A 25,871-nucleotide genomic window follows, 5' to 3' on the forward strand; every position below is an offset into this window, starting at 1 on the left:
TCTGGAAATTATGTCTGTGAGGATTACAAATCCCCCCAGCCCTCAGGGCAAGAGTTGTAAGTTATCCCCTGGGGGTATATAAGGTTGTTTTTTAAAGAAAGCATGGTCATATAAACTTTGGGGGGAGCTCATTGGATTGGTAAGTAGATACTCTTGTGCCCCTATTAAGGGTCAAAGTGATCAGAGGGCAGCTACCCCCCCCCCCTCCCGTACTCATACACACAAACACGTCATATTGTCCCGTAATGCATCCGATAGAAATTTTGAGATAGCCATTCTATTCAAAATAGTCTAAATATCATATAACAAAGCTTTCGGGAAACAAACCACAGAGATTAGGGGCAAGGGTTTTAAGTTATGCCCAGGGGTTATTGAAGGTTTTTATGGAATGGATGGTTCTTAACTTTAGAAGAGGCTCAGTCTTTTTCCCAGATTAACTAAAAAAAACGTTTTCCACAAAATGAGTTTTTCAAAGAAAATTAAAGAATTCCATTAAACCAAAAATGAGCAAAAATAAAATCAAATAATCTACCAAGCCTGAAACTACCACAAATCAACATCGATAAATAAATGAAACCCAAAACGAACATAGATTAATAAATAAAAAACCGAGTCAAACTCAAAACGAGCAGAAATTAACATGAGTAGGGCTCAAAATCCCTATGCCTTCCCAATGACAGAACATAATTTGCACTTTACAGAAAAAATATAAGTGTGTTTACTTTTATAACTTTAATAATCAAATAATATTGACATTTTGATTACTAAATATCAGTACATGTACAATAAACTTACAATGCACATTCATTTGTATTTTATTCAGTAAAGTTTACTGAAACGCTTTCTATATAAACCTTATGTGCCCCAGGGCATAACTTACAATGCTTGACCTGAGGGCTTTGAGGGGGTAGTCATCCTCAAATACATAATTTCCAGACCTTCCAATTACGTTGAACAAAATGGCTATCTCAAAATTTTGATTGGATGTGTTTGGGGAAATGGTGGCCATGAGAGGGGGGTTACTTGCCATCCAATCAGTTTTGACTATTAAAAATGGTACTAGCCGTTTCAATTTCCAGTCGAATGATACCTTTTTGAAGCTTCTACGACAACACTTTCTATAAAAAAAAAACCTTATATGCCCCAAGGCACAAATTACAACCCTTGCCCTGAGAGCTCTGGGGGGAGTTTTATCCTCAAAAATATAATTTCCAGATATTTTAACTACGTCGAACAAAATGACTATCTCAAAATTTTGCTTGGATGTATCTGGGGAAATGGTGGGTGTGAGAGGGGTGTTAGTTATCTTCTAATCACTTTCGACTATTAAAAAGGGCACAATCCTTTCTTATTTCAGATCTAATGACCCCTTTTTGAAGTTTCTACAGCATTACTATCTATAAAAACCTTATATGCCCCCAGGACATAACTTACAACCCTTGCCCCGAGGGCTCTGAGGGGGTTATCATCCTCAAAGACCTAGTTTCTTAAACTTTTAACTACGTTGAACAAAATGGCTATCTAAAAATTTTGATTGGATGTGTTCGGGGAAAAGGTGGGCGTGAGAGGGGGGTTAGTTGCCCTCAAATAACTTGTGATTATTAAAAGGGGCATTAGCCCTTTGAATTTACAATCGAATGCGCCCTTTTTCAAGTTTCAACGACAAAGCTTTCAGTAAAAACATTATATGCCCCTAGGGCATAACTTACAACCCTTACCCAGAGTGCTGTGGGGGGAGTGTCATCCTCAAAGATATAATTTCCGGGCCTTTTAAATACTTTGAAGAAAATGGCTACCCCAAAATTTTGTTTGATGTGTTTGGATAAATGGTAGGCGTGGAAGGGGTGTTAGTGGCCTTCCAATAACTTTCGAATATTAAAAAAGGCACTAGCCGTTTCAACTTTTAATCAAATAAGCCCTTTTTGAAGTTTCTACGACAACACTTTCTATAGAAAACCTTATATGCCCCCAGGGCATAACTTACAACCCTTGCCCTGAGGGCTGTGGGTTTTTTTTTTCATCAAAGACCTAATTTCCGCAATTTTCAACTACGCTGAACAAAATGACTATCTCAAAATTTTGATTGGATGTGTTTGGAAAAGGGTGGTCTTGAGAGGGGGGTAGTTGCCCTCCAATCACTTTTGACTATTAAAAAGGGCACTAGCCTTTTGAATTTCCAATCGAAAGAGTCTTTTTTGAAGTTTCTACGACAACGCTCTTTGTAAAAATCTTACATGCCCCCAGGGCATAACTTACAGCCCTTGCCCTGAGGGTTGTGGGGGAGTGTCATCCTCAAAAACATATTTTATATCTGGAAATCAACTACGCTGAACAAAATGGCTATTTCAAAATTTTGACTGGATGTCTTTGGGGAGATGGTGGGCTTGAAAGGGGTGTTAGTTGCCTTCCAATCACTTTTGAGCATTAAAAAGGGCACAAGCCACTCCAATTTCCAATCTAATGAGCACTTTTCGAAGTTTTTGCCACAACTCCTTCGATACAAAGTGACCTGGCCTAAAGAAAAAAAAAATAAATAAATAATACATTGTGCCAACATTGTTCTTTACATAGGCAGAGCGACTCCGCTGCCTATGAAAAGGACTATCAAACTGTTCGTGGTAACTAACTGTAAGGAGCGACCCGGCTCGATGGTAGCCGAAACTCTAGGTAACGGAATTTTGATACTAATAGATACATCAAAATAACCAGATTTTGCTATTGATTTCAAGTATGTGTTTCATTAAATTTCGTTCTACCTTTCAAAAGTTACGCACCTGAGAACATTTGGCTGATTTTCGCAAAAAGGGGGAAAGACCCCCTAAAAGTTATAGAACCTTAATGAAAATCACACTATCATATTTAGCGTATCAGAGAACCCTACTGTAGAGGTTTCAAGCTCCTATATACAAAAATGTGGAATTTTCCATTTTTAGCCAGAAGAAAGATCACGGATGCGTGTTTATTTGTTTTTTTTTGTTTGTTTTTTTTTGTTTTTTTTTTTTCCCCAGGGGTGACAGTATCGACCCAGTGGTCCTAGAATATCGTGGGAGGGCTCATTCGAACGGAAATTAAAAGTTCTAGTGCCCTTTTTAAGTGACCAAAAAAAATGGAGGGCAACTAGGCCCCCTCCCGCGCTCATTTTTTCCCAAAGTCACCCAATCAAAATTTTGAGATAGCCATTTTGTTCAGCATGGTCGAAAATATTATAACTGTGTCTTTTAGGATGACTTAATCCCTCGAAGCCCCCAGGGGGTGGGCTGAAAGTTATGAACTTTACCCAATTTTAACATATAGTTTTGGCTTTTGGGAACTATACAGACGTTTTCTGGGGTATTTTTTTCTGGTTGTTGGGGGTGGGGGTGGGTCGGGGGTTGTATGGGAGGATCTTTTCATGAAAGAAGTTTTCATGGGGGAAGGGATATTGCTATGAAGGGGGCGCCGGATTTCCCATAATTATTTTAAAAAAAATAAATCATAAATTAAATAAAAAAAAAAATGGATTTTTTCAACTGAAAGTAAGGAGCAACATTAAAACTTAAAACTAACAAAAATACTAGCTATATGATTGGGTTCACCTTCTAGTCAATACCTCGCTCTTTAAGCCAAAGATGTTTTAGTACTTTCATAAGAGCTATTTATTCTAATTAACGGCCTTTCTGATTAAGGGGTCATTTTTAAAGAATTAGAACAAAATTCAAACTTTAGCTTAAAGAGCAAGGTATTGACTAGGGGCAAACTAATATACGTATTAAAAATATATGAATATAGAAGTTCGTTACGTAAGTTAATTCGTAATTTACGTATATTTAGTACTAATAAAAACGTTCGTAAATAAAATTCAACAAGTTTCGAGAAAGCCTTTTAACCAAATAAAAGTAAAATTAATATGCAAATTTATTTTTAATTATTCATGCACAGTGAGCAAAAATAAAAACCTGAATTAATTAAAAAACGTTAACAATTTAAATAAAAAAAACAAGTTTTTTTTAACTGAAAGTAAGGAACGACGTTAGAACTTAAAACGAACAGAAATTATTCCGTATATGAAAGGGGCTGTCCCCTCCTCAACGCCTCGTTCTTTACGCTAAAGTTTGACTTTCTCACAACACAATTTTTTTTAAACAATAAAATTTTGTTTTAATTACAAATTTTTTTAATTAACTTTAACGAAATTCACACCATCAGATTCAGGTTATCAACGAACATTATTAAAGAAGCTTCAAACTCCTATCTGCAAAAATGTGGAATTTTGCAATTTTATTTAACTTTAACGAAAATTACATCATCACATTCAGCTTATCAGAGAACCCTATTAAAGAAGTTTCACACTCCTATCTGCAAAAAGGTAAAAATTTGCATTTTTTTCTCGAAGAAAGATCACGATGCGTGCCCTCCAAAAATTGAGGGCAACTAGGCCCCCTCCCACACTCATTTTTTTCTCAAAGTCACCCAATTAAAATTTTGAGATAGCCATTTTGTTCAGCATAGTCGAAAATACTATAAATATGTCTTTTAGGATGACTTAATCCCCCACAGTTCCCAGGGGAAGGGCTGCAAGATATGAACTTTGCCCATTGCTTATATGTTGTATTGGTGATTGGGAAGTATACAGACATTTTCAGGAAGGATTTTTTTCTAGTGGGGGGAGGGCTGGAGGAGGGGGTTACTCGGGAGAATCTTTCCGTGGAGGATGTTTCTTTGGGGTAAGGGACATTTCTATGAAGGGTGTGCCGGATTTCCGAGCTTTATTTAAAAAACGATCAGAAATTAAATAAAAAAACAAGTTTTTTCAACTGAAAGTAAGGAGCAACATTAAAACTTAAAACGAACAGATATTATTACGTATATGAGGGGGTTAGCCCCCAAGTCAATACCTCGCTCTTTACACTACAATTTTTTTAGTGCTTTCAAAATAGCTATCAATTCTAATTAAACGGCTTTTGTGATTCAGGGGTTTGTGAATTAAAATTTTTTTTAACTTTTAATTTAAATAGCGTGGTATTGACTAAGGGGAGAACCCCCTCATATACGTAATAACATATAAGTAATAAAAAAAAACAAGCGATACGGCTCAATAGTATTCGAAACTTTTTAAAACCGAAGTTTGACGTCAATAAATGTACCAAAAGAATGGGCTTATAATGCTGATTCTAAATATATAAATTTTATTAAGTTTAGTATTACTCATCAAAGGCTACGAGCCTGAGAAAATTTACCTGATTTTTTAAAGAGGGAGGAAACATCCCCTACAAGTGAAAGGATTTTAATGAAAATTCCACCGTCAGATTCAGCGTATCAGAAAACCCTATTACATAGGTTTCAAGCTCATATCTGCAAAAATCTGCAACTATATCTGCAATGTATTTTTTTGCCAGAAGAAAAATATACGAATATAGAAGTTCGTTACGTAAGTTAATTTGTAAATTACGTCAGAACCAAATTTAGAGACAGCCATTTACCAAAAGAAGAGTAAAATTTTCATCCAAATTTTGTTTACTTATTCATGATGGTGAGCCAAAATAAAAGCTGCATTAACTAAAAAAACGATCAGAAATTAAATAAAAAAACAAGTTTTTTAAACTGAAAGTAAGGAGCGACATTAAAACTTAAAACGAACAGAAATTATTCCGTATATGAAAGGGGCTGTCCCCTCCTCAACGCCTCGCTCTTTACGCTAAAGTTTGACTCTGTCTCACAAATTTATTTTTTAAAACAATAAAAAACTTTAGCGTAAAGAGCGAGGCGTTGAGGAGGGGGTAGCCCCTTTCATATACGGAATAATTTCTGTTCGTTTCAAGTTTTAATGTCGCTCCTTACTTTCAGTTTAAAAAACTTGTTTTTTTTATTTAATGTCAATATAAAGCAAACAGAAATTATTCAAAAAAACTTTTTCCACAAAATAAGTTTTTCAAAAAAAGAGAAGAACTCAATTAAATCAGAAATGAACAAAAATAGAATCAAATAATGTACAAAGCAAACAACTTCGACTAATCATTATCTATAAATAAATGAAACCCAAAACAAACAGAAATTAAAGTAAATAACAGAGTCAAACTCAAAACGAGCAGAAATTAATATGAGTAGGTTCTAAATCCTTATGCTTTCTAAAAGCCAGATTATAATTTGTGTTTTACTGACAAAAATTCTTTTAAATTTTTTCATTTTTATAACTTTAAGAAATTTTAAGGAATAAATATCAGCAAATGTATATTAAACTGACAATGTACATTTTTTTCAATAAATTCATTTGAATTTTTTTCATTAAAGTACAAATTATATTCTGGCTTTTAGAAAGCATAGGAGTTTAGAACCCTACTCATATTAATTTCTGCTCGTTTTGAGTTTGACTCTCACATTTACTTTAATTTCTGCTTGTTTTTGGGTTTCATTTTTTATTGATACTGATTTGTGGTAATTTTAATCTTGGTAGATTATTTGATTCTATTTTGTTCGTTTTTAGTTTAAGGGAGTTCTTTACTTTTTTTTGAAGAACTTATCTTTGTGGAAAGAGTTTTTTTAAATTAATTCTATAAATAGCCTGTATGCCCTCCTATCACTTTTGACTTTTAAAAACAACACTAAGACTTATGATTTCTAATTAAATGAGCCATATCCGGGTTTTATACTCATATATGACTATCTTCAAATTTGGTCGGAGGAATTAGGAGGGAAAGGCTGGTAAATGGTTGGTATCGCTAAATTTGGCAATTTGTTTGAGCATTTCTTGTCTGTTCTGAACACTGTCGTAAAAGAAATCTTAATTCACTACATTCAGAAAGTTTCTACTTATGGGGTGCTTAGAGTCACATACAGCACAAAAACAGGAGCTAGCTCCACTGGTTGCCCACTTAATAAAACATCCCCCCTCTATTGGTCTCACACTGCCCTAGACTATACAAAAATAATAACCAAAAAAATATGGAATTCTTATTTTATATTGTGCACCAAGCATCGATGAATATATCCTTGTTTTTTTCCAATTTTATATGTATTTAAATTATTTTTCTTCTCAGTAGGGGCCTCCATCGGAGGTGCAGACAAGGGGGGACCTAGTCCCTGAAGGTCTATACTAGAAACTGGGGCATCCTCACCCGAGGGCCTCTAAATTTAGGTGGAGAAGGAAAAGCCCCCTTGAGTGTACACTCTGCAGGTTCTGACGTCGTGTGGAGGCGTCCCGTGAGTTACAAACCTTTTCCCAACAATGGGTTAAATTGCATGGTGACACAGATTATCATTTTGGCAGGATCCTCTATAGGAGGACCACTACGAAAGGGCGGGAGATCCAGATATGAACAACGGCCTCTGTAAGTTGATGGAGAGAAGTGGCTCATCACCGTCAACGAATCAGCCAAGAAACCTTCTCCTTTCTAAATAAGAATATGACCAGAAACTCGGAAGATCAAAGTACTTCCGCGTCTGGGGTAACCAACAAAACTCTTTATGATGCTGAACCGGCTACCGCGTCCGGGGTAACCGAAAACATACTTAGCACCCGAACTTTAGTAAAACCTGGGAAAATCGATTTCCTATTGAGAGAAATTAACAAATACAAATGGGATATAGTTGGTCTGGCTGAGACGCACCTCGCTGACGACTTGCGAAGACGACAAAGATTCCAAAATTCTGAATAAAACTTCTCCGCGACCCTAACAAAAAATGGCGCTTATACCACTAGTCTCTCTACAAGGCTTCAGGACACAACGAGTATATCCACACCCCTCAAAACTCCTGAAGATATTGACCAAACATGCTAATTCCGCAATAATAGAGACTGCAAATAACACACTTGGTAGAAAGACCAAAGATTAAAAAAAAACTTGGATCGCCGAAGAAATAACACGACTATGTGACCAGAAATGCTTATGCAGCAGCAAATTTGACCAAAGTAGCCGAGAGACCTACAGGCATCTCAAAAGAAAAATCGAACGAGAAGTCCGAAAGGCACTCCAGAACCACATCACTAAGAAATGTAAGGACAGTGAAACCCAGTTCATGAAAAGCAACAGTCACAAAATCTTCAAACCAGTCAGAAAATTATCAACCAGGAGAAATCCTAAAACGTCTGTGATCTTGGACAAACAGGGGAAAGATATTAACGATCTAAAAAATTAAGCTCACTCAATGGAAAGATTATTTTGAAAAGAAACTAAGCGCAAAAATGGTGACGGAACCAAACGTCCTAAACTGCCTCCTAATCACAAAGCGTGACAAACCGGCGCTTCCAATAAAAACTCGAGACCAAAGCGGCCATGAATCTCTGAAGCGAGGCAAAGTCCAGGACCAGAGAGTGTGTTTGCGGAACTTAATGCACTCCAAAGCCGCATCACCAAGAAGTGTAAAGACAGTGAAACCCAGTTCAAGAAAAACAACAGTCACGAAGTCTTCAAACCAGTCAGAGAATTATCCACCAGGAGAGATCCCAGAAGGTCTGTGATCTTGGACAAACAGGGGAAAGATATCAATGATCCGAAAATAAAGCTCACTCAATGGAAAGATTATTTTGAAGAGAAATAAAAAGCAAAAGTAGTGACAGAACCAAACGTCCTAAACTATTTCCCAATCACAAAGAGTGACAAACCACCACTTCCAATAAAATCCAAGACCAAAGCGGCCATGAATCTCTGAAGAGAGGCAAAGCTCCAGGACCAGACAGTGTCTCTGTGGAACTAATAAATGTCGACTCAAAAGATGTTGTTGACCTATACCACAGTATTAAAACAGCCACTTGGGCCACAGGATATGTCCCATGACAGTGGCATAAGGCTGCAATAATCCTAATTCACAAAAATGGTTTCGAAAAAAGAATGTGAAAACTACCGACCTATAAGCTTGGCAAGCCACCGAACCAGAATCCTGACTAAGACCTTCTTCATAGAATACAAACAATCATCGCTCATGCTGTCGACGAGTATGAAGCTTGGTTTTGACAAAAACGATCTACTATTGACGATATCTTTACTGTGCGCCTACTGAAGAAATGGTACAACGCGTTTGTAAGAGAGCTCTATCAACTATTCATTGAATTCCGAAAGGCCTTTCACCTCACATGGATGGAAGGGTTTGGAATATTCTAAAATAACTACGATGCCCCAAACATTGTTGTAAAAATTTTCGAGGACGTGTAAACCAAGATCAAAGGCCAAATTTGGTTTACAGATCGCCTCTCTGATGGGGTATCGACAACTTCCGGAGTCCTCCAAGGATGCATCCTATTCCCGAATCTGTTCAATCTATTCCTACAAGCCATCCTATATCTGATACTAGCTGGGTATGGGGCGAAAATAAATAGGATCCTACTCGACAAAATAACGTGCGCTGATGATATTGACCAGCTAGCTACGACCCCACAAGAACTCCGAAGACAGGCAGATAGCATCTATAAAACAACGAAGTCATTTGGGATTCAGATTAACACAAACAAAACTAAAGTGCTGATAATTTTCACACTGCTGACTTTAAACGACACGTAGCCCTTGGAAGCTCTAGTTTTAGAGGACTCTCAAATTTATGGGAGTCCAGCCACCTTTTGAACCGTCTGAAAACTCACCTTTTTAATATTCTGATCATACCCTTTGCTTTGTATAGATGTGAAACTTGGACAATAAAAGGCAAAACGAACGCACCGTTCTTGCATTCGAAATTAGATGCCTACGCCTGGTAGTGATGATTAAATATAATGACTGTTCAACAAATGAAGAAGTCCGTAGAAGACTAAAATCAACAGACACGATCCCAAACAAAGTTAGAAGTCAGTAACTACGTTGGTTTGAGCACGCCAAGAGAATGGCAACACTGCAACAGACAGGCAGAAGCAGATGAGACATTTAAATTCCTGTAAATAAAGCAGAATTCCCGTGGGAATATGATGTGTTAATTTTGCTTGTCTTTATCTAAGTATATTTATAAATTTGAGACTATTCTCTTTGGAATTTGGCTAGTAGGTCTTGTTTGGTAAATAGGTAAAGTTCTACGAAATCATGCCTATTGAGTTAGGACTAAAGTGAATACACGATTCCATGCCTTTGTTTATGCTGATTACGAATATAATAAGCATTTCTATCAGAAATGAATTTCAGCCCCCCCCCCCCTATATAGGCCAATTCATGGTTAGGTTAGGTATAGCCTATATAGGGGGGGCTGAAATTCATTTCCGATAGGAATACTTATTAGGCCTATATTTGTAATCAGCATACAAAAAGGCATCGAATGGTGTATTTACTTTAGTCCTAACTCAATAATAGGCCCGTTTTTTAGCACTAAGATTTTACATCTAAGATCTTACATCTTTCTGCAAAGATTATTGTTTTTCAACTCATCTTTTATCTAAAATCTTACAGCTTGCTGATGTTGGCAAAATACGTGAAAGACGCCATCTTTCTGCCATATAGAACAATGATGAGAGAACTTTGATGATCTACTCATCATTGTTCTCAGACCACTGATCAGAGCAGAATGATGAAAGACGTTTGCACAAAAACAACCAAGGATGTAGAATGTTTGTTCAAAGAATTCAGTTTTAAGCATTTTCTGACAAAAGATGTAAGATCTTAGCACATTAATGAGTAAAAAAACAGGCCTAATATGATTTTGTAGAACTTTACCGGTAAATAGGCCTAAACAGTAATTCCTGGATATGGTAACACAAGAGGAGAGGAGCTTTCCTGAAGGAAATACTAGGCCTGTTTTTTCACTCATCAATATGCTAAGATCTTAATTTTTTTGTCAGAAAACACTTAAAAGGGAAATCTTTGAATCAAGATCTTACATCTTTTGCTGTTTTTATGCAAACGTCTTTCATCATTCTGCTCTGATCAGCAGTCTGAGAACAATATAGGCCTATAGACCTAGTCTAGCCTAGGCTATATACAAAACTTAAGATTAAAAGTAATGGTAAATTTGAAGGAGCTTAAACCAGTGACCTATGACTTAGGTGAACATACAGCTCAATGCCTTTTTTATGCTCTTTCTGAATATAATAATTGCTTTTTCCATAAATTCAATTTTAAGCCCTTTTTGAACCCTTGAAGAAGATAATTTTCTGTACTTTTTGGATTTAGAAAAAGGTTATTACATTGCATTCAAATTTTGGTAAATTTTTACCAAATCATATTATTGAGTTTCAAATAAAGTGAATATTCCATTCAATGCCTTTTTTATGGTGATTACAAATATAACAATCATTTCTATTGGAAATGAATTTTAGCCTCCCCCCCTATATATGTCTGTAAAGTTCTACAAAATCATATTATTGAGTTAGGACTAAAGTGAATACACCATTTGATGCCTTTTTTTATGCTGATTACAAATATAATAAGCATTTCTATAGTAAATGAATTTCAGCCCCCCCCCCTCTCGAGGCTATGCCTAACCTAACCCTGACGGAGCCTGGATAGGGGGGGCTGAAATTTTTTTCTAATAGAAATGCTTATTATATTTGTAATCAGCATAAAAAAAGGCATCAAATGGTGTATTCACTTTAGTCCTAACTCAATAATATGATTTTGTAGAACTTTACCTATATGTCAATTCAGGATATATATTTGCATATATAGGGTTGGTGGTTAGGTTAGGTTAGGTTAGGGGGGGGGGCTTAAATTCATTTCCAATATAAATGATTATTATATTTGTAATCAGCATAAAAAAGGTATCAAATGGTGTATTCACTTTATTTCTAACTCAATAATATGATTTGGTAAAAATTTACCAAATTTTTTATTTGATTATAAAATTCTGGGATACTAGTGCATTATGTAGGCCCACTGCAATATATTATACAGGCTATTTGCAAGAGACCACTATAGATAAATGGTTGTAAAGCCATGGTTTCTCAATGAGTTACAATATTTAAACAATTTTTTGGGGGGTTTAGGGGGGGAAGGTACCTAGGTTAAGTTATGTATTTAATATATGCTATGTTTATCCCCCCTCCCCCTAATGTGAAAATATATTGCCCAAACTTGTTTCTAAATTGTTATATATTCATCCTATTTTATTTTGTTAGCATTAACCAAACTTGAATTCTTTGTGGTGCCTGCATAATGCACCAGTACCAATTCTGGCTTAGCTAGTTTTTGCTATCTTGGAAAGGAGTCAGGTTAGGACAATGGAACTTTTAGGGATGGGTCTACAGACTAAAGTAGCCTATATCCTGGGAAGGTACTTTGAAGTACTTACCTCCACTCCTTTTCTCTGTAGAGGGCTCTGACTATTGATGACATTTAAAAACCCTTGTCTTATGAAAGCTAAACCTTGCAAAATAGATCCTGCTTAACTGAAGTACAACAAAACTGTTTTCCGTTTCACAACTTTGCTCAATCCCGATTTATAAGGTTTTAAAGATATGCAAATACATTTTCTAAATCCAGGAAAAACCCAATGATATGGATTAAAATTCTTCTCAAATAACAAGAATTCAAATTTTCAGAACTAAAGCTAGAGAAAAAGAAACTGATAACTGAAAAGTAAAATAAAGTGTTGTTTAGTCAAAATTTCAATAGGTAGACCTGTCAAGTAGGCAAATTTCTAAGACTTGGAAATCAGAAATAGTTAACATAGAAGCTTGGCAGGTACTTTCACATTATCTGGGCCTCTTGGCTTAATCACTATAGAGAAGGCAATGATTAAACCCATTTTTGACATGATAACTGCTGTAGACTAGGCAGTGATAGCATGGTTTGCATTGCATATATGATATTAAACTGTGTTTTTTTGGATTTTAGGAGGGAAAAAGGTACCTATGTATTTAATATATGCATTGCTTTACCCCCAACCTAATGTGCACATATGTAGCCCAAATTTGTTTCTAAACTATTATATATACATCCTATTTTATTTCATTAGCATTAACCAAACTTGACTTTTTAGAGAGGCCAGGATAATGTGAAAGTACTGCTTGACAATACTTTCCCAGAGTATATTTTTGGCCCTGGATTCATTACTGAAAGTTTCATTTTTCTAACCTATATCCCTTCCAAGATAGTGAAAAGTAGCTAAGCTAGAATTTTGCCTAAGATACCCTGTAGTCAGACAGTTAGGGTATAAAACCAGTGTGCAATTAAGCATGATTATACAAAACTCTAACCCTCACATGTTGTTACCAAATAGGAATCAAGAAGAATAATATATGTCAATGAATAGCTAAAAACCTAAGCTATGCATTAATATGGTTATTATTAGAATTATTTATGATCAAACACTTGGAATAATTAGTTTATTGACTTGGGCTGCCTAAAACGACCTCTTTTTGGAAATACCAATTATCCTATTTTGGTGTATATATTACCTTAAATTACCTTAAATCGCACTAGCCAGCGATAAGGACGAATCCTGTAGACGCCGGTCAATGATGATGGTGGCTCAGCTCATCGGGCGCATCCCAAACTGTGCGCCATGGCTTGCTGCACCAATCTCTGTCAACAGCTGACTTGAAGGCTTCAGTATTAGGGGACATGACTGCATTCTGGCTAAGGGAATTCCATAAGCCAACCACACGGTTGGAGAAAAATTTGTTTCGCAGCCTGGTATTAGCGCGTTTCCGGTAGAGCTTTAGGGGTGCCCTCTTGTTCTTGACGAACTATCTAACTGGAATAAGTCAGGGATGATATCGTGGTTGCAGATCAATTTGAATGTCATCAATACATCTCCTCGCTTACGTCGGTATGTGAGAGATGGTATTTTGAGCCTCTGAAGTCTGGTAGAATATGGCAAATTTTGAAAACTCCTTATGCATTTCGTTGCTCTCCGCTGCACCGATTCCAGAATCGATTGGTCAAGCTTGTTAACTGGCGTGGCAATGGACATCCCAAATTCTAATTTTGGTATATCCTTTCAGTGTTTCAGTTTTATTCACATATTAACAGAAGGTTGATTGTCCTCTGACTCTAAAAATGTAAATTTTATTGCTTGATATTTATTCTATACATCAGAAACATTAAATACATTTTTTTACTTTCAAGTGCTTGTCAAAATAGAGACTACACTATAAATTTAAGATGACAAATTATTAGTGAAGATCTCACCAAGGAGGCAGATAAAAGGTGAGATATTCTTACTACAGTCACATTGTGTCATGCTGCAGTAAAATAGAAACAATCCAAAAACTCATCTCTATTTTTTTAGAGTGCCAAAGAAAAGTGGTCTTTCCCAAAAGGAGATCTTCTACCCTAATCACCACTTTAATAATTAAATCACTGTTGAGAGTTGATTGCTTCACCATTCAAATTTTCTTAATAAATATATGATTAGCTTGAATGTTTTGACCACATACAACACTCTTAATTTTAAATACACTGATAGTCAACAGTGGATCCAAATTTTGGATGCATGCTTCAAGTTAGAGTCAAAACTTGGAAATACTATCTAATCTTTTACATAGCCTAGGCTCTTAAAGTTAGAACTAAAATTTTTTGGAGGGGGGGGGCTCAAACCCCCCAACCCATCATGTTGTTGTTTGCTTGGCTGTCATGTTTCTAAGATAATTTGTAATTAACTTCAATTGTTGAGAGTGTCTTTCAAACAGTTTGCTTAAGGTATCAAACTGTAAGTAAAAAACAACTTGGCCCAATAGCAGCCAGAACTAAAAGAAAAAACAATTGGTAACAATACATGTATATATAAAAAATGGCTTTTCCCCACAGTTCAGTTTTGACTCTTAAAAAGGGCACTCAAACTTCCATTTTCCAGTTGAATGAGCTCCCTCCAAAGTTTATACAACCACACTTTCTATAAAAATCTTATGCCTTAACAATGGGCAACTAGCATAACTTATAGCCTTTGCCCTGAGGGCTTGGGGGGGTAGGGGTTGACATCCTTAAACACATAATTACTGGACCTTTCAACTATGGTGAACAAAAAAGCTATACTTGGATGTATAGCTTTACTGGTTGTGTTTGGGGAAATGAATCCAGTAAAGCTAAAAAAGCTTTACTGGATGTGTTTGGGGAAATGATGAATGGGAGGGTGGCTTGTTGTGCTCTTCTCACTTTTGACTCTTAAGAAGGGAACTTTCAGTTTGCTGGTTGGGGTGGGAGGATGTCGTATGAAAAGATTTAAGTGGAAGAGAACTTCCTGGGAGGGTGTAAAGAGAGAGGCTTTGAATAGATTAAGAGGGAGGATGACCATGTATAGCTGTTTTGGCCTTAGGTAGCTTGGTGCTGCACTGAGTTTTTAGTTGTAGTAGTAGTAGTAATTGTTTACTATAGTGATTGTTACAAAGTTTCTACAACAACTCATTCTTTACAAAGTGCCTTGGTGAAAAATAAATAAATAATGCACTATGCCCATATTTCTCATTACTTAGACAGCACTATTGGGCTGGCTGTGATACTTCTCATTCCATTCCTTCTGTCTTATCTTTTTAATGGTTGTGTTTTAACATTACCTCTGTAGATGTAAATTTTAGATTGTAGAGATTTTTTTTTTTCTCTTTGTACTCCACTGTTTAAATTAATTTCAATTATGCAATTTTTGATGTAGATATACAAAATGATATAACACATTGCACAAGCAATCATTTACAGCACATTTAGAAAATGAAGTGATAATAAGAGGGAGACCTTGAGACAGAAAATTTTGTTAAGCAATCCAGGAATAGAAAAGCAAAGCCCTTTACATTTCTAGGTTCAGCAGTGGTTGCAGGTTTTGACCCATTTAAATAAAATAAAAAGCTATTTGATATTATCTGCCTCTCCTGTACCCTAGTGATAAACCTCTTTTTGGTGATTGATTTCCTTTATGTTTTAGCTTGAAATAAATGGATGACCACTAGAGCTGTATCATTTGCTTCAAATTTTGTAAGTCTGTCATTTTGCTATGTCTGCACTATGAGCAGTGATACCTTTCTTGCTCTTGTTGCTAGAATTTCACAGCCATATAAGCAAAAATGATTGTCAAATACCTTTTACCAAGTGCCTAAACAATGTTCTGCATTGCTAATGCCTTTTTGTGTGAAAGTTGGGGAATAAACAAGTGATAATGATAGGAAATCACATGTTATAATCTAGTGAAAGCCACTTGTTGTGGAAGCCACTAGGGATAGTCTCTCAAACAAAATTGGAGCAGTTATTATTCTAAAGAAGATAAAAGTCATATGTAACAATGACAGATGGTACTTAAGGCTGTCCTTCATAGGTTAACCTGTTCACAAGCAAAATGATCTGTGTAGTTGGCGGATCAATGCTATTTTTCATGAAAATAAATTATTTTGAAAAAAAAAATCACTTCTCTACAGTTGTTAACCTGATTTGCTGTGCCTGACAATTTCAGAAGATATGGGTGTGATTTGTGACAGACTTCTGTGTTGTTATATTTGCTTTGACAAAGAAGAAGGTGAACAGCAATTTTGAGATGTTCTGCTGTTATGTGAACAAAACTGTCATTTTGATTTTTGTATGATATGTAAGACGGACACTATGAAAGTTTTAAAGAGCTCCTGCTGAAATTCTAAATTTAGAAAGTACAAAGGTTGCCAAAAATTAGTTTACACCTTGTAATATTTTGTGGAGTAATCCAGGAAATGAACAATAGACCTGCTGTTGTACCTCTGGTACTGATGGTTTTAATTGCAACTAATCTCAAATATAATTAAATAATTTAACAAGTGCTGATAAAATTCCAAAGTAACAAAAGCCAGAAGACAAAAGTCAAAATCAGAATGGTCAAAAAGCCAAGAAATGTGACCAAGAGTTCAAACTGAAAAGATCTTGGGCTTCTCAGCACCAAGTAAAATTTAATTTTGTGTTGTTTTCAAATTTTGTATTGTTTGCCTATTTGTTTTGCTCAATACAATTGTTGTTGGTTTAAGTATATACTAATAAAATGTATATGTACGTATTCATATTAGCCTTAACACCCTTTTATAAAGTAAATTAAGCATAAATGCAAAAGCTTTTATCTGTAAAAATGTGGAATTTTGTATTTTTCCCTGAAGGACAATAATGGATGCATGTCACTTTCTTTTTAATTCTTCTCAGGGGTGATTGTATCCAACCAATGGTCCAATAAAATTGGGAAAGGACTCACTTCAACATAAATTAAAGGTTTTAGGATCGTTTTTAAGTGACCAACTAGATTGGATGAAAACTAGCCCCTTCTGACGACCTTTTTTCCCCCAAAGAAATCTGATCAAAATTTCTATAAATTTAACTTGTTCAACAAAGTTGAAAGGTCCAATGATTATGCCTCTGGGGATAACATGACCCCACAGGTCCTGCAGAAAGGAACAAATACTATATTGTTTACATATAGTATTTATTATTGGCAAATATACGGACATTTTGCTGTTTTTTTTTGGGGGGGGGGTATGCAAATGGGAAAAATTTTTCATGGGGATGGAAGTTTTTAGAAATTTGCCACAATCCATATATGGAATTCTTTTTATTTGTCTTACTTGTTCTTTGGCGACTCAATTTTACATGTAGAGATGTCCTGGGGGAATCGTTCATGGGAAAATTTTCAGCTGGGTTGGAATTGTTAGGACGATTTTTCATGCAGGGTGTGTTTTCCATGTAAAAAATCCACCACAGAGGATTTTCCGCGGGAGAAACTTTGCATTTAGGGATTTACAAGGAAAATTTCCATGAGAGTGGGGTGTTCCAGTATGATTTGAATAATGATCAGAAACTAAATAAACAATCTGAAGTGAAATTAAGGAAATTTTTCTAGGTGGAATTGTCTGCAAACATTTTCTGGGGGATTGTTCAGTGAGGATGGAATTGTTTGGAGTGACCTTTTTTTTTGGGGGGGGGGATATCTTACTTCTTACAAAGGAATTCTTACAAAGGAACTGTTCATGGGGGAGTTTCCAAGGAGGGAAATAGTAACTGCTCAATGATAATGACTGGTGTATGTTCCTTTACTCTGTTCCAAGGCCTTTTTAAACTCCTTGTATAATGAGGAACTCAGATAGCCATGACATTGAGGTAACATGTGTCAGGCCCATGCCCATTCATATATTGTTGGATGGACAATGAACTTTAGTACAAGTGACCTTGATCCACGACTTTTAGTTCCCCAGGTATTACTATTTTTTTTAACAAATGGGGGTACCCCATGTGCCATTTCAAATATTTTAGGATTGAAAGGGCATATTGAAGTGAAACTTTCAATGTAGCTAGGCTTATGGGCTAATCGCATTTATTTTCATTTCTGAACATTGTTTTTAGCTTTACAAATGGGGATTCTCTGCTTGTCATTTCTTTATCTTAGACTTGGAGGGATCTATTTGGTGAAACTTTTGTTGATTGTCTGGGGATTCTCCGCCCACCATTCTTGCGTCTTAGGATTGGGATGAAACTTTCAACAAAGCTAGTTCTTGTGGAAATATCATTTAGTTTCATTTCTTAATATCGTTTTTAGTTTTTACAAACAGGGATTTCCCACTTGCCATTTTTATATCAGGCTTGAAGGATCTATTGGGATGAAACTTTCAACGAAAATAGCCATTGAGGCAAATCTTATCTGTTTTGAATTCTGAACATAGTTTTTAGTTTCCCTGCTCCAAAAAACACCCCCTTCTCTGCCAAAAAAAATTACGTTATAAATATGATCTTTGGAATTGAAACTTTCTGTTTTGTGTATAGAACTATCAATTTTTATGGCATTTTTTTTTACTTCAAGATTTAGATTTTTTTATTACTGCTGACCCATATTTTTTCTTTATTGCATGGCTAGAATTAGTTATAATAATGTAACCGTTTTTTATAATGAGCGAAATAAACACTAACAGGAACACGTTTTTCTTTTAAAAAATGTCATTGCATTTACATGTCACTGACATACATTTTTTTGCATGGTTAGAAATAATTACATTCCAGTAATTGGTTTTCATAATTAAAGGGTCAAGTTTAATCGAACAAAGTCAGACATGGCGAATCCTTATTGAGAACTATTAGCCATACTTGGGTGCACAAAAAAAAACAGAAATAAGAAGATTTCACGAATTTTATTTAACATGAAAATATTTGTTATTTAAAAGAATGTCATAATGTCCTTGTACTTGCATGTCTCTGACCTACATCTTTTTATTACATGGTCAGAACTAATTATAGTCAAGTAACCATTTTTCATACTCAATGAGTTAAGTTTAATCAAGAATGATCAGACATGATGAACCATAATTAAGAACAATCTTATAAAAAAATATCTTTGCACTTCCATGTCACTAACCTACATTTTTTTTTTATTGCTTGGCCAGAAATAATTCTAGTCAAGTAGCCGAATCACGGTTTAAATGAAACATGATCAGTTATGATGAATCATAATTAACCTGACATAATAATAATAAATCATTAAGAACAATTAACCATGCTTTAGTGAACAAAAAAGCCATAAGAAGATCTCACAAATTACATTTAACAAATCATAGCTGTTGTAAATCCCTTTTTAGTATGTCTAATGGGATTTTATATGAAATATTTAACTAATCTGACACTTTTATTGAAGACATTTCTATGTTCAAACTCTCTTATAATCAAAATTAAGCAAGTCAGAGCTATAATAACACCATTATCTGTATTCGTAAAGTATTCTGCTTTCACTAGCACTCTATTAAATTGTTCAAAGAACTTAGATCTCAATCATGAGAAGTAAGGTAACTGTATCACAATACACATTCTTTAGATCACATTCATAGCCATCATTTTATCAAATCAGATGGGTCAATCACAGTTTTAGATATCTCAGATGACATATCTATCACAATATAGTGGTTTAGATACAATCATAAAACATCTTGCACTAATATATGTAATTCACTTCATTTCATAAGCAGTGCAATAGCGCTGCCTAAGTAAAGAACGATGTTGGCAGAATGTATTATTTATTTTTGGTTCTTTTTCTTAGACCAGGACACTTCGTATCGAAGGAGTTGTCGTAGAAATTTCAAAAAGGGCTTATTCGATTGTAAATTGGAGTGGCTTGTGCCCTTTTTGATAGTTGAAAGTGATTGGAAGGCAACTAACACCCCTTCCACACCCACCATTTCCCCAAACATATCGAATCAAAATTTTGAGATAGCCATTTTTTTCAGCGTTGTTGATTTCCAGATAAAAATATATCTTTGAGGAGGACACTCCCCCACAGCCCTCAGGGCAAGGGTTGTAAGTTATGCCCTGGGGGCATGTAAGGTGTTTATAGAACGCGTTGTCGTAGAAACTTCAATAAAGGTCCGTTCGATTGGAAATTCAAAGGGCTAGTGCCCTTTTTAATAGTCGAAAGTGATTGGAGGGCAACTAATCCCCCTCTCACACCCATCTTTTCCCCAAACACATCCAATCAAAATTTTGAGATAGCCTTTTTTTCGACGTAGTTAAAATTTCCGGAAATTATGTTTATAAGGATGAGACTTCCCCAAAAGCCCTCAGGGCAAGGGTTGTAAGTTATAACCTGGAGGCATATAAGGTTTTTTTTTTTATAGAAATTGTTGTCGTAGAAACTTCAAAAAGGGCTCCTTTAATTAGAAATTTAATGGGCTAGTGCCCTTTTTAATACTCGAAAGTGATTAGATGGCAACTACCACCCCTTCCACGCCCACCATTTATCCAAACACATCCAATCAAAATTTGGAGATAGCCATTTTGTTCAAAGTAGTTGAATGGCCCTGAAATTAGATCTTTGAGGAAGACTCTCCCCCACAGCCCTCAAGACAAGGGTTTTAAATTATGAACTGTGGGCGTATAGGGTTTGTATTGAAGGTTTTTTACCGTAGAAACGTTAAAAAATACTCATTGAATTGGAGATTAAAAGGGCTAGTGCCTTTTTAAATAGTCAAAAGTGATTTGAGGGCAACTAACCTTCCTCTTACGCCCACCTTTTCCCCAAACACATTGAATCAAAATTTTTAGATAGCTATTTGGTTCAACGTATTTAAAAGTTTTAGAAATTAGGTCTTTGAGGATGATAACCCCCCTCAGAGTCCTCGCGGCAAGGGTTGTAAGTTATGCCCTGGGGACATATAAGGTTTTTATAGATAGTGATGTTGTAGAAACGTCAAAAAGCGCTCATTCAATTGGAAATGAAAAGGGCTTGTGTCCTTTTTAATAGTCGAAAGTGGTTGGAGGATAACTAGCATCTCTGTCGTACTCATTCTCTCCCCAAACACATCCAATATAAGCTGTGGTATAAACCATTTGTTCAGCACAGTTATGAAGTCCTGAAATGGCGTTTTTGAGGAATACAATCCCGCCACAGCCTAAAGTTCCCTGCGTGTAAGTTATACGCTGGGGGCATATAAGGTGTTTATAGAAATGGTTGTTGTAGAAACTCAAAAAGGGCTCATTCGATTGGAAATTGAAAAGGCTTTTAATAGTCGAAAGGGATTTAAGGTCAAATAACCCCCCTCTCACGCCCACCTTTTCCCCAAACACATCGAATCGAATTTTTTAGATAGCCATTTTGTTCAACTTGTTTAAGTTTTAGAAATTAGGTATATGAGGATGATAACCCCCCTCAGAGCCCTCGGAGCATGGGTTGTAAGTTATGCCCTGGGGGCATATAAGGTTTTCATAGATAGTGATGTTTTAGAAACTTTAAAAAGGGCTCATTTGATTGGAAATTAGAAGGGCTTGTGCCCTTTTTAATAGTCGAAAGTGATGGGAGGATAACTAACACCCCTCTCACACCCACCATTTCCCCAAACATATCTGGTCAAAATTTTGAGATAACCATTTTGTTCGACACAGTTAAAAAGTCTGGAAATTGTTTTTGAGGATTACAATCCTCCCAGAGCCCTCAGGGCAAGGCTTGTATGTTATGCCCTGGGGGTATATATAAGGTTTTTTTTTATAGAAAGCGTTGTCGTAGAAACTTCAAAAAGGAATCATTCGATTGGAAATTGAAACCGCTAGTGCCCTTTTTAATAGTCGAAAGTGATTGGATGGCAAGTAACCCCCCTCTCACGCCCACCATTTCCCCAAACACATCCAAACAAAATTTTGAGATAGCTATTTTGTTCAACGTAGTTGAAAGGTCCGGAAATTATGTCTTTGAGGATGACAGCGCTCAGGTCAAAAGTTCTAGGTTATGCCCTGGGGCATATAAGGTTTCTATAGAAAGTGTTGTCATAGAAACTTCAAAAAGGGCTCATTCCATTGGAAATTTAAAGGGCTATTGCCCTTTTTAATAGTTGGAAGTGATTGGAGGGCAACTAACCCACCTCTCACGCATACCTTTTCCCCAAACACATCCAATCGAAATTTTGAGATAGCCATTTTGCTAAACGTAGTTGAAAGTTCTGGAAATTAAGTTTTTAATGATAAAAATCCCCCCCAAAGCCCCCAGGGCAAAGGTTGTAAGTTATGCCATGGGGGTATATAAGGTTTTTTTTATAGAAATCGTTGTCGTAAAAACTTCAAAAAGGGCTCATTTGATTGGAAATTGAAATGGGTAGTGCCCTTTTTAATAGTCGAAAGTGATTGGAAGGCAACTAATGCCCCTTCCACGCCCAAAATTTATCCAAACACATCCAATCAAAATTCTGAGATAGCCATTTTAGTTCAATGTAGTTGATAGGTCCGGAAATTATATCTTTGAGGATAACACTCTCCTGAAGCCCTCAGGGTAAGGGTTGTAAGGTTTACTCAAGGGTCATAGATGATTCTTATCAGGTGCTTTGCCGCAGAAACCTGATAAGGTCACATTGGATTGGAAATTCACAGGGCTAGCGCTCTTTTCAATATTCAAAATTGATTTGAGGTCAACTAACCCTCCTCTCAAGCCCACCTGTTCCCCAAACACATCGAATCAAAATTTTGAGATAGTTCTTTTGTTCAACGTATTTAAATGTTTTAGAAATTAGGTCTTTGAGGATGAATACCCTCCCCCCCCAGAGCCCTCAGGGCAAGTAGTTGTAAGTTATGCCCTGGGGACATGTAAAGTTTTTATAGATAGTGATGTTGTAGAAACGTCAAAAAGGGCTCATTCGATTGAAAATTAGAAGGGCTTGTGCCCTTTTAAATTGTCGAAGGTGATTGGAACATAACTAACACCCCTCTCACACCCAGCATTTCGCCAAACACATCCAATCAAAATTTTGAGATTGCCATTTTGTTCGACGTAGTTAAAAAGTTTGGAAATTATGATTTTGAGGGCGACACTCCCCCCACAGCCCTCAGGGCAAGGGTTGTAATTTATGCCCTTGGGGTTTATAAGGTGTTTATAGAAAGGGTTGTTGTAGAAACTCGAAAAGGTAAAAGTTTGAGAAATTAGGTCTGTGAGGATGATAACCCCCCTCAGAGCCCTCGGAGCAAGGGTTGTAAGTAATGCCCTGGGGACATATAAGGTTCTTATAGAAAGTATTGTCGTAGAAACTTCAAAAGGGGTTCTTTGTATTAGAAATTGAGAGGGCTAATACCCTTTTTAATAGTAGAATGCGATTTGAGGGTAGCTAGTCCTCCTCTTACGCCTACCACGTCCCGTAGTGGATCCTACAAAATTTTCGCGATATCCATCTTGTTCAATATTGTTCAAACGTCTTGAAATTAGGTCATTGTGGATGATAACCCCCCCCCCCCAGCCCTCTGAGCAAGGATTGGAACTTATGCCCTGGGGGTATATAAGGTTTTTATTGAAAGCGTTGTCGTAGAAACTTCAAAAGGGCTCATTCGATTGGAAATTAAAAGGGCTAGTGGCTTTTTTAATAGCTGAAAGTGATTGGAGAGCAACTAGCTTCCCTCTCACGCCCACTATTTCCCCAAAGATATCCAATCAAAATTTTGAGATAGCCATTTTGTTTAACGTAGTTGAAAGTTCTGGAAATTAGGTCTTTGAGGATGACAATCCCCTCCCAGAGCTCCAGGCAAGGCTTGTAATTCATGCCCTTGGGGCTTCTAAGGTGTTTATAGAAAGGGTTGTTGTAGAAACTTAAAAAGGAGTCATTCGATTGGAAACTGAAGGCCTAGTGCCCTTTTTAATAGTCGAAAGTTATTGGAAGGCTTGACATTTTTATAGTAAAAATCGATGTGGCTACAATGTATTATTTTTTTTTTTTTTTTTTTTTTTTTTTTTTTGTTTAGAACAGGGCACTTAGTACCAAAAGAGTTTTCTTAGGAACTTCGAAAAGGGCTCACTTGATTGAAAATAGAAAGGGCTAAAAAAAGGGCTAATAGTTTGAAAGTGATTGTAGAGCAACTAGTCCCCCTCCCACGCCCACCCTCCCATTTGCCTATGAAACAGTTCGTGGTAACGAACTGTTTCATAATAAGTAAAACTTCGTAATAAGTAAGGAGCGACCTGGCTCAATGGTAACCGAAACTCTAAAAAACGGAATTTTGATATCAATAGATACATCAAAAGAATCAGATTTTAATGCTGATTTCAAATATATAAGTTTCATCAAGTTTAGTCTTATCCATCAAAAGTTACGGGCCTGAGAAAATTTGGCTGATTTTAGAAAAAAGGGGGAAAACCCCCTAAAAGTTATAGAACCTTAATGAAAATCACACCATTATATTCAGCGTATCAGAGAACCCTCTTTTAGAGGTTTCAAGCACCTATCTGCAAAAATGTGGAATTTTGCATTTTTTTGCCAGAAGAAAGATCACGGATGCGTGTTTATTTGTTTTCTTCTTTTTTTTCCAGGAGTGATCATATCGACCCAAAGGTCCTAGAATATCGTAGGAGGGCTCATTGGAATGGAAATTAAAAGTTCTAGTGCCCTTTTTAAGTGACCAAAAATGGAGGGCAATTAGGCACCCTCCCACGCTCATTTTTCCCCAAAGTCATCCGATAAAAACTTTGAGATAGCCATTTTGTTCAGAATGATCGAAAATGTAATAACTATGTCTTTTAGGATGACTTAATCCCCCTAAGTCCCCAGGGGAAGGGCTGAAAGTTATGAACTTTACCCAATGTTAACATATAGTATTGGTTATTGGGAAGTATACGGACGTTTTCATGGGGGAAGGGACATTGCTATGAAGCGGGCGCCGGATTTCCCAGCATTATTAAAGAAAAAGATCAGAAATTAAATAAAAAAAACAAGTTTTTCAGCTGAAATTAAGGAGCAACATCAAAACTTAAAACGAACAGAAAACATTACGTATATGATTAGGTTCACCTCCTAGTCAATTCCTCGCTCTTTAAGCCAAAGACTTTTTAGTACTTTCATAAGAGCTATTTATTCTAATTAACGGCCTTTGAGATTAAGGGGTCATTTTTAAAGAATTTGAACAAAATTCGAACTTTAGCCTAAAGAGCAAGGTATTGACTAGGGGGCGAACCCCCTAATATACATATTAAAAATCTATGAATATAGAAGTTCATTACGTAAGTTAATTCGTAAGTTACGTATATTTATTACTAATTAAAACGTTCGCAAATAAAATTAAACAAGTTTCGAGAAAGCCATTTAACCAAATTAAAGTAAAATTAATATGCAAGTTTTGTTTTAATTATTCATGTACGGTGAGCCAAAATCAAAACATGCATTAATTCGAAAACTAAATAAAAAAAAACAAGTTTTTTTTAACTGAAAGTAAGGAACGACGTTAAAATTTAAAACGAACAGAAATTATTCCGTATATGAAAGGGACTGTCCCCTCCTCAATGCCTCGCTCTTTACGCTAAAGTATGACTTTCTCACAACTCTATTTTTTTAAACAATAAAAAACTTTAGCGTAAAGAGCGAGGCGTTGAGGAGGGGACAGCCCCTTTAATATACGGAATAATTTCTGTTTGTTTTAAGTTTTAACGTCGTTCTTTACTTTCAGTTAAAAAAACTTGTTTTTTTTACTTAATTATGTTTAAAACTAAATGTTGCCTTAAGATTAAATCAAAATGCACTGTGTTAATGCTAATTCGCAATAAGGCATCTCAGCAGTATCCCGAGAACGACTGAGGGTATTATGTTAAAACTGTCGAGGCTACTTCTGCTCTTA

The 25,871-nt window shown here is 36.0% G+C and overlaps 1 protein-coding gene across 5 annotated transcripts in view; it reads left to right on the forward strand.

The window, feature by feature from the left end:
* Positions 1-9,815: 9,815 nt before the first annotated feature.
* LOC148940668 (facilitated trehalose transporter Tret1-like) overlaps positions 9,816-25,871 on the forward strand; it is a 50,657-nt gene continuing 34,601 nt past the window's right edge. The window contains exons 1-2 of one of the 5 annotated variants that reach the window (XM_089104866.1): positions 9,816-9,834; positions 13,956-14,036. The gene's annotated coding sequence lies outside the window, so the exon portion shown is untranslated. Of the gene's footprint in view, positions 9,938-10,911; positions 10,931-13,955; positions 14,037-25,871 lie in introns of those variants that run through there. The other 4 variants (XM_089104865.1, XM_089104867.1, XM_089104868.1 and 1 more) reach the window with 4 other exon arrangements.

This window comes from Artemia sp. Qi Xiang Cuo, chromosome 19, assembly GCF_049724085.1.
Source record: "Artemia sp. Qi Xiang Cuo chromosome 19, ASM4972408v1, whole genome shotgun sequence".
NCBI lineage: Eukaryota > Metazoa > Arthropoda > Branchiopoda > Anostraca > Artemiidae > Artemia > Artemia sp. Qi Xiang Cuo.